Here is a 10,560-nt window from a genome sequence, read left to right on the forward strand (position 1 = left end):
ATTAACTGGAAGCCACATACAGAAAATCAATCTATAGCCATCTGTTGCTTGGCTGTAATTATCGCCTCTGCCCTCCATCAGTGATGAGAGAGAACGTGTGGGGGTCTTTCAGGCAGAGATGTCAGAACTGGTAATGGTAACCTTTCCCTGATGTTGATAGAGTAACACCCCTCCCACCAAATTCTGCGCTGTGTTGAGCCTATATAACCTCCACTTCATTCCAGGACATCCCCAGATGTGACTGTGTTTCTGTAAAAGCAATAATAAAGCTTGAAAGACGATCTATTTGTCAATATAGAACCGTACAAGGAAAATATGCATTAAATCAGCTAGTGGGTCAAAGTGGCCGTGACCAATGGAGAAGGCGGTGAGCAAGTGAAGCACAGTATGTAACCCGGCATTATTAGAAATAATTACACACATCAATCATGTGTCTTAATTATAGAGCAGAAAAAAATCACATTTGATGCTGGACAGAAAATGAAGAGTGCAATTATGCAAAGCATTTTGATAACTTAGAACACTAGCAATTTAGCAAACCAATTTAAACCCAATGTAAATGTGACAGAAATAGCCAAATGGCCACACTGCCTTACGTTGGGCAATTATACTATATTAGAGTATTTTATTGTTTTATTTGACCATCACAACTTCAGCTGCCCTATCCACCAAATGTCTTTCTTCAGAAACTCTGTGCTTAACATTACTACAATACAATTGCTATTAATAACCCTGTTAAACATTGTCATCATTTTCTGACTGTCAAGCCTATAGAGAAATTTTGTCAAAGAATTAGACAAGCTGTTGAATGTTGATTATAGCTCACCACTTATCCAGCATCCTTACGCTCCCTACCTCTTTTGGCCTGAGGCTGCTCTCTACTCCACCAATGCACAGGGCTGAAGTTGGACTGAACATCATTCTGACACATAATCGTGCAACAGGCCACCCTTTTATCAATCATTTACATTGGACAGTTGTGTCAAAGGAATCCAGGTGTCAGGTCTGATGAGGACAGAAACCTGGAAACCCAGAAATAATAGAACTGGGGATTTATTGGAAAGAGGGTCATGGAGCCCAAACGATGCCTCACACTAAGTGAGAGGGCAGAAGGGGTTTTAATGTGAGCGGGGCAGGTGACACACAGGGTCTTCTTTGGTTATGACCTCTGGTCACTGGATGCTTCTGTGCTTTGCACTTGTCTAGTAGGAGCCTAATTTTCATGGTGTCTTGTTGTCACTAGCTTCTAATCAGGCTAGGTTATACCAATATACTTACTTTTTTCACACAGTAAATTAGAATTTTTGTTTAAGTGCACAAACATTTACTAAGATGGTAACTTCTTCAGTTTTATTGTGTTTCTTTTTCTGTATTGTTGAAAGGAAGATCTAATATTTGTATGTCCAAATATGTTGAAAAAGACAAACATTTTCATGAAGTGTATTATCCACATGACTGTACCTATGTTGGCCCCTTGACAACTGTATGCTTGTGATGTATTATCTGCCTCATTTGCATGGCACTCTGGACAAACATCCATCCATCCATCCATTTTCCAAACCGCTTATCCTATTGGGTCGCGGGGGGTCCGGAGCCTATCCCGGAATCAATGGGCACGAGGCAGGGAACAACCCAGGATGGGGGGCCAGCCCATCGCAGGGCACACTCACACACCATTCACTCACACATGCACACCTATGGGCAATTCAGCAACTCCAATTAGCCTCAGCATGTTTTTGGACTGTGGGGGGAAACCGGAGTACCCGGAGGAAACCCCACGACGACACGGGGAGAACATGCAAACTCCGCACACATGTGACCCAGGTGGAGACTCGAACCCGGGTCCCAGAGGTGTGAGGCGACAGTGCTAACCACTGCACCACCATGCCGCCCCCCTCTGGACAAACATACCTGCTGAATAAATAAATGTAAGTACAATTAAACAAAAGCAGGGGCTGTAAGTCTGAGAGTAGATTCTGCTGTACCATACAAGAGTAATACTGATTTTGCTTTTGTTGATGGCCTAACTACTACATTGTATGTTCATTATTTGTGCATAGAAAGAAATTTCCTAAGTACCTGGAACTCATTTTCAGCCTTCTGGGGCATGACTTGATCTGTTTGTTGTAAACATTTAAAAAATTGCATAGAAAAAAGACACAAACTTATGACATCTATTTCCACATTGTTTTCACTCAGGGAGAGTGTCCAGATATGATGTCATCTCTCCAGCTCCCTCAAGAATATAATTGCATCCTGATTCAGAATCTCGGGACTCCAAAAAAGTTTTCCTCTCCATTTGCTTCACAGAGAAAAAGAACATCAAACAGCATGTTGGGTGAGCAAGAAGGTCAAATTTTGAAAATATGCATTTTTTTTTCAAAATGAACTGCAAAACAAATGACCAAGTGGCTATTAGCTTGTGCAAATATTTAGATGCTGGAGGTTATACCATATGAAAGGGTGACTTTACACTTAATGACTTCAGAGGGATGGTTGGAGGGAAATGGGGAGACGTGCAGGGCACATTCAATGTGGTCCTGTGGGCAGGTATGCATTCACCCCAGTGCATATTCTCTGTGATCTACTGCGATTTTAAGACATATTTCTATACCTCTCTGGTCACCTGTCAGCAGTCTCAAATTAAGCCTGTTTAAGTCCAGAGGGGAGAGGGGGGAATCATACAAAACCAGCAGCAAAGAATGAAAGCACAGATGAACATACATGTAGGAAACACATAGTGCAAAAACGTCAATGCAAGCAAGTTTAAAGTACGCACTACACAAACAGAACATTATGCATTATTAATGAAATAAACAAATATTAAGAAAAATAAACAACAAATGTCCCAGTTCTATATGTGTGGAGTTTGCATATTCTCCCCATAAGGATAAGCATGTATGGGAAATGGATGAATCGATAATAATAATAATAATAATATAAATTAGTGGACGTGATACAGGGTGCCTTCCTGGGGAGGTGTTTTGGATATGTCTAACCAGGAGGAGACCCCAGGGCAGACCCAGGACATGCTGGAGAGATTATGTCTTTTGGCTGGCCAGGGAACGCCTTTGTGTCCCCATGGAGGAGCTGGAGGAGGCCGCTGAGGAGAGGGAGGTCTGGGGCGGGTGAGTGGGAAGAATGGATGGGATACAGTACTGTGCAAAAGTCTTAGGCAGTCAAGGTTTATGTTTGGCTGATGTTATCTGGCTACAAAGTGTATATTTCCACCAACATTAAAACATGGGCAAATGAAAATGAAAACTCCCAATCATTTTTTTCTGTTCTCCAAAAACTTACTGATATTTTGTTGGATGGCAGCCTCTCTTCAGGGTCATCGCAGTCATTCCACTACCAGCACACTTAATGAGTTATTTTAATTATTTAAAAAAGGTCAGTGAGCTATTGATCAGAAAGGTGCGCTAGTGGTTGAATCAAAAGTACATGCATGTACTAGATGGCTGCTGTAAAGACTTTTTTTTTTATTTATGAGAGGTTTTGGAATGGTTGGTCTGCCGCTGTAAAGAGCGTAGCATCTGGGGTCTTACTCGCTATTACAGTTGCTTCATCTGCAGCCCCATTGCACTGGCTGACCCACAAGGGGGTGGAGCTCCATTGAATCTGCGACCACTTCTCACCAGAATCTGCTACTGGTCCTGTGGTCCTACAGAACATTGGTCCAACATTGGTTTGACTTCATCCTGGCGATGCTGATACTCCTCAGTCCAGTCCAGCTGGTGTTCATGGGGCACATCTGCCCCGTATCGCCCCAAGGCCACACGAGCCCCTGACTCTCCAGCTGCAACCTCTTCACCAGTGTGTACGATTGGCCCAACCCCCTGTAGGCCTTCCAGATGCCCGCGGCACCTTCTTACCCATTCCAGAACTGTCTGCTAGACTTAAGTGGGTCATGGTCGGATGGTCACCAGGACGCCTGACCCTTGGGGGGTGGCTTTGTAGCTTTTTATCTGTTCTGGGTGATGCTGGGTGACTGGGTGGCTATAATGTATTTGCATCCTCCCTGTGTGCTCCTTCATCTAGAGAGTATTGTTGGTCTCCCTTTTTGTGTAAAAGCACGTGTTTTATTGTGATTTCCCCATCTGATGCAATTATGTGTTAGTTTACTGTCTTCCTTTTTGTGCATTTTGAGTATCGCTCTACCATGTGTTAAAAGATGTTAAATGGACAGTTCACTCCAAAATCAAAAATTCAAAACAAACGAAAATGTGTTTCAGATGGCCTATAGTGGTATTTATCCATCAGGACTGTTGTGGTGAGAGTTGCCTAGTTTTGGAGACAGCTGCTGTAGAAATGTCTGCCTTCTCTTGAATACAATGAGATTAAATGGCATTTTTTTCTGTGGTGATTAAAGTACCAAAACCTTGTCACAGTCTTCTGCATAGTGATATGGTTGGCAAGAACAAGAATTAGTGAATTTCGGGAGAAAGAAAATAGTTCCTATGGGAAACTGTGGATTATCTTGAGTATCTTGAGTCGCTGGGTGTGGGGTGCCCCAGCCAGCTGGACCCCCTGGAAGCTGCATTAGGACCCCTTAAGGCGCGAAGAGGAAGGGTCGGCGCTGGGGGAGATCTGACACGCAAGCACCGGCCGGTAGCTAGTCACGACAGCACAGGGAGCTACCTGCCCCGTGAAAGTGTGCATTTTCCCCAGCAAACAAGTCTCCTTGTCCCGCTCTACTCCCGCGATGCCATTATCTGCCTGCCACTACAATATGACAAAATATGAAATCAGTTATTATTATTAATTATTATTATTATCATCAATGTCCCATTACTTGTTCGGTTGGCCATTTCTGGCAGTCCCCCCACAGGAGGCTGAGCATCTGTTCCCTTGTTTTAAATCACTTTGGATAAAATCATCTGCCAAATGCATAAATGTAAATTATTATATTTGTTGTACTGTCCAGGTTTGCATTGCTCCAAACATCTGTCAATAACACATTCTCAATGTGCTAAATATCTTCATTGCCCCCAAGGGAATGTCAAGCTACACCCCAAGACATCAACAGCTCATTCTTTCACTCCCCAGTTTAAAAACTCCGCTATGAAGCCTAATAAGTGAAGATGGTTGCACACATTTGCAGCACCTAATTGGTAACAATTTAACAAGAATTAATGAGTTTGTCCCAGATATATCACAATATTTTATTGTAAATACATAATGACTGAAAATACATACAAGTTAAATGAAACAAACTAGATTATATTTGGCATGACACAGCCATCAAGCTCTCATACCAGCAACATTATTTGTTCAATGCAAACACATATAGACCTCATTCTCTAATTACCCAAAGTGTTGCCGAATCCCACTAGATGTCTCCCTACGTTTGAAGAAAAGATTCGAAGATTCAAAACACTCTCCGGCACAATATGGGGAACGTTTCGAAAGAAGCTTCATTGGCCCATCATTACAAATGAGAACACAAGGGGTCTAAACACAGGCAGAGAGAGAACAAGAATTAAACCAGGGAGTAGAACAGGAGAAAACACAGTAGCACAGGAACTAACAGCATATACATATAACCAGAACAAACAAAAGAACAACCACAATGACTAAATGAGGAACAGATTGAGGGTAGGCAATTAAATACACAAATGATGAGAGCTATATGAGGGGCAGGTGCAAACCATAACAATTAACCAAACACTGGGACTGGGAAAAAGTCACAGGTGAAGGTTATTAACCAGGATAATAAATGTAACTGAACAAGATTGCAAAACAGAACAGGGATCAATACAAGGAACCATAGAGAGATACACCAATACATAACTAACACGGAAATAAACCATAATGTAAAAAAAAATGACAAAAAGGAAGTCGGGATGACACAGCTGCCCGCTTAGCCCATTAAGCCACATGGTGGCTTGGGGAACACATGTCAGAAATGGAAGAAACTACACAGAAGGTAATTAGGTTATAAATTTTTATGACATGAGCACTGGTGGGATACAAGATAAATTAAGAAGTATTGTAATCAAATGATGCATTATCTGAATGTGAATGGAGCATGTGCATCTTTCCATATATTCTTAATTGTCTCTCTGTTTTAGGAGGTAACACCTTCTGACAACACTGACTTCCAAAGCATGGATCTACCCAGAGACAAGAAGGCAAAGCAATCATTTGCTATACAAGAACTGAGCCGTACCACGAAGAGTCTAGTTATAGTGCGGTTCCAGCTCGCATTGGTTATCCACTGCAGAAGGGTCAGCTTGGTAATGGTGTTGTCAGGTTTGGAGAGCGACAGCGACAGAGATGCTTATTTACTGTTCGCACAGTGTACATCATGATTTACTATGTGAAAATTTCCTAATTTACTAGCACATCTGCGAGAATTGCCGTGTTATGCAAACATCAAACGCTAGCGGAATTAGCATTTGCTTGTGTAATTTTGCATTACGAATCCATTCCATTTGTCTGTTATATGTAACTTTTTTAGGCAGGAGGTAGGGAATTTTTTAAGTTCTGAATTATCAGAAATTCATGAATACATAACAATATGCAGTACTACTAATAATGAATATATGTGTGTGTGTATGTATGTGTGTGTGTGTGTGTGTGTGTGTATATATATATATATGTGTGTGTATATATATATATATATATTAGAAAGAGAATATACCGTTTTTCCTTTAGGTAATCCATGTGCAGAACACTGGTATCTCTGTGGATTTTGAGCAATCAGATGGTGGTGTCACAAGCCCCCCGACCTGGAGAGATCACTCCATCCTTTTCCAGCTGAGGACCATGGTCTCGGATTTGGAGGTGCTGATTCTCAACCTAGCCACTTCACACTCGATTGCAAACTGCTCCAGTGAGAGCCGAAGATCACGGTCTGATGAAGCCAACAGAACCACATCATCTGCAAAAAGCAGAGACCTGATCCTGAGGTCACCAAACCGGACACCCTCAACGCCCTGCCTGCGCCTAGAAATTCTGTCCATAAAAGTTATGAACAGAATCGGTGACCTGATTGGGTTCTTACCAGTACTGGAACCAAAACTATGCCTTTGCCACCGAAAATAATGAGTAAGGCTGAGAACATCATCAGGACCCCTCCACTGTACAATCTACGCAAGAAATCCTTGATAGGCATTGCATCTGGAAATCCACTAGCATCCTCAACGAGCCATTTCACCCATCCCATCTGGAAGGAGACTCCAGAGCATTCAGACCAACTCCACAAGATTCTCCTCATGCCATCAGATTCCTCAGCATAGAGCTGCATCAGCTCCCATCTGGAAGTCATCACTGAAAAGACATTTTTAAAGTCTGACAAATACTATTTCATTTTGCTGTATGCCTGCATATATTGAAATGACAATAAAATTTGACTTTATTCTTGAAAGTTTCACTTAAATGTAGTTTCTTGTCCCACTACTAAATATGCTTGGCTGTTTGCTCCTGTGGGAGCTGAAATCTTTGGAGGAAAATGTGCCTTTAAAAAATCATGTAAGGATTTCAGAGCAGTTTTACCAACTATTTTTTATTCGGCTAATATATTAAACAATTAATTCATATTCAAAAAGCAAGCTCTCGATATCTCAGTGTTTTCAAACATATTTCGAACCCCAGACCTGTTGGATAAGTCAACCAGATGGGGGTTTAAAATGTTCAGTTTACTGTGATCTCATTTCATGCGTGATTTCACCCCTCATTGGCTCTCCATCTGCCTTAATTGGTGTTTCTTGGCTGCGTGAGCCACCAGCGCTCTCCACCTGCAAAGTGATCTAACTGTGCCTTCCATTTCCACAAGCCTTTAGCATTGAACACAAGACAAGTAATCAAAACAATATCCTGCCTAACCGAGTTGTTTCCAGGGAGAGATGGATTTACTTGTTCCTGCACTGTTCGTACCTCTACGGGCGGTCTGTTAAGGAGACCTGTTCGGTTAATGCATCTTTTAGAGACTGATTAAGGAATAATCTGAATATCGGTGAACAGTTATTCATTGGGTGAGAGGATATTGTGAACAGTTTAATTTAGCAACATGCTTCGTTTTATAAAGATACAAAGATACACTGTTTACAGTATTGACAGAAAATTTATTTTCATTCAGGAAGCAACCTGTAAAAAGTTGTTTTTCCTGCTGCTTCTGAATACTTAGAGGTAACCGGAAGCATAGAGGTAACCGGAAGAAAAGTTCGCTGCATTTGTTGTGCTTTTCTTTTTTTACTTTCTCTTTCAAAAAACTGGGAGTAAATGTTCATTGATAGCAATGTCCATTCAGGGCGTTACTACTGAAAGTTTTCCACTTCATTCCAATCAATATTTTGGGTCAGACCACTGAGGATCCATGCTCCCCAGTTCTTGCTCAACTGTCAGTCCCGTCATATTGCACCTCCTTCATTTGCCCAATGTCTCTGCACAGTGATCACTGATTTTGCTCCCTCAGTCCATCTATTTGTGCATCCTATCTATGGTCTGTGTCGCCCAAGTCAATTTGTTTGTTTTTTGTAATATTCTCTGGTCATTGTAACATTGTGGCTGTTGCTGCTCCACTTGTGCGTTACTTCCCTACTTTCTCGGGGTCCGTGTTTTCTGGTTCCCAGGTCTCTTGTCCCATAGTTTCGTGTCCCATTTTTCTGGCTCTCTGTCCTTTTTATCGTTAGTTCTGTTTGTTCTGTCCTGTCCACAGGCTGGCCTGTTGGTACCTCCCATGGCCACTCCCCAAACTGCTGTGAGTGACTAGCTGCTTAAAATCACAAAGCTTTGCCGCTTATGACACCTTCTGCCGCTTAACCGGAAGTTACACCCATAAGCATTTCCACAGTAGCACCCTCAGGATGACGTTGATAGGTATTCAAGATTATTTAATTCTCTGGCCTGTTATAAGCAGCAAAATGACAGTTACAGTATAGGTCACCCATGGAGGGTCAAATTAACTGAGCTCTAGGTGGATTGGCCAAATACTGCACACTGTACCAGATGATGAACACATTCTAAAAAGACCTGTCCTATGCTTACAGTCCATTAACAACCATCATAATGCTGAAGTGGCTATGAATTCTGGGATTCTGTGCAACATCACACCCGAATGCTGTTGGGTTCTTTTAATAATCTTTGAGTCCTTATTTGACACATAATAAAAGTATATTGATATAAAGGGTATTCTGTCATCCCAAATGTCATTTTGAAAATATAATGATATACCATATAAATCCTATATACCGCCCAGCCCTATTAGACACTGAATAAATCACTCTCCGTGTGGTATAAGGTCTGCGACTTTTCCAATACCGTTTGAATAGCAAATTCAAGTTCTTTGTAATTTCCTTCTTGTTTGTCAAGGAATGTTAAATACATGTTAAGCAAAAAGCAGAAAGTATCACACTTGGAGGATATATTTGTGGGGAGATGCATGTTTTGCCACTCTGTCCACCTGAGGGAAGGCTCACCCAAACCCAGTTGCATGACAGCTTGCTCCTTTGAGAAAAACCCAAAGCATTAGGAAAAAAGCAATAGGGAAAATCATTTTCTTAATCGTTTGTATTTGTATTTATTTTACCTTTTTATTAAACATTTTCTTATACTTTTATAGACGTATTCTTTATCATGGGACTCCTATGACTCCATACACCTTGATTAAAAAATAAAATAGAATTTAATTAAAAGTGGGTGTCTTTAGTAGGTGGTGCTGGGGGTGGGGTGGTGTACAATAGCTCATTTGGAGGGGGCACGCCCCCACAAATCCCCTCACTCCATGACAACCCTGTGAAACAGCACTTCTTAGCTCAGCAACACACACGCACACACAGGTATGTAATTATACCTTTGTGGGGACTATCCACTCATTTCATGGGGATAGGGCACAGTAGCGCAGTGGTTACCATTGTCAATAACGAACGTTTAAAACATAAGCAAGCGATATATGGGAAGGTCATAGACTAGATGGGAAGGCTCACACACGGTAGGTCAACACTAGAGCATGTCGGAATTACATATACAGCACATGTAAGAGTACATACGAATATCAGGAGCACACAAGCATTCAAGACATACACAGGGACTATATACCCGGTCCACCAGCATGCCGGGATATGCAAATCCCACCGACGCTACCGTATGGTCTTATAAGCCTGTACAAAGACCTGATAAAACACATGTGAAAATAACTTAATGACAAAACGAAGGAATGAATGAAGGATATAAGTTTTGTAAATGACTTACATAAAATTTCCATATATCAGGGTTGCCAACTTTGGTAAACTGGCTGTAGCGAGATTTTTAATTCGAGACAAGTCTGCACACGCATTTACATGTATGTAAGAGTTTTATTACCTTGTTAATGGTCTGTTTGGCATGCAAACTACCCCAATGTTTCTGCTGTATTTAATTTTGGGATTATAATGGAATAACACGGATTTGCCATAAGATTTCTTGCCTGGGCGCGAGAGTCCGAAAGCGTGAGTGTCACGCCAGATGTGTTAAAGTTGTATATTAAAGAAAGCTGGCATTTGCTGGCGGAATTAAGATACAGTCTATGAAGATATTTCCAGCTACTGTATGCATATTTACTGAGCTAGACCAGAAAAA

At 41.5% G+C, this 10,560-nt stretch overlaps 1 protein-coding gene across 1 annotated transcript in view; it reads right to left on the reverse strand.

Annotated features, from left to right (window-relative positions):
* The window catches only part of zgc:56699 (uncharacterized protein LOC405758 homolog), a 236,272-nt gene that overhangs the window by 165,955 nt on the left and 59,757 nt on the right, over positions 1-10,560 (reverse strand). The gene's annotated exons all lie outside the window — the stretch shown is intronic.

The sequence above is a fragment of the Brienomyrus brachyistius genome, chromosome 6 (genome assembly GCF_023856365.1).
Source record: "Brienomyrus brachyistius isolate T26 chromosome 6, BBRACH_0.4, whole genome shotgun sequence".
Classification (NCBI taxonomy): Eukaryota; Metazoa; Chordata; class Actinopteri; order Osteoglossiformes; family Mormyridae; genus Brienomyrus; species Brienomyrus brachyistius.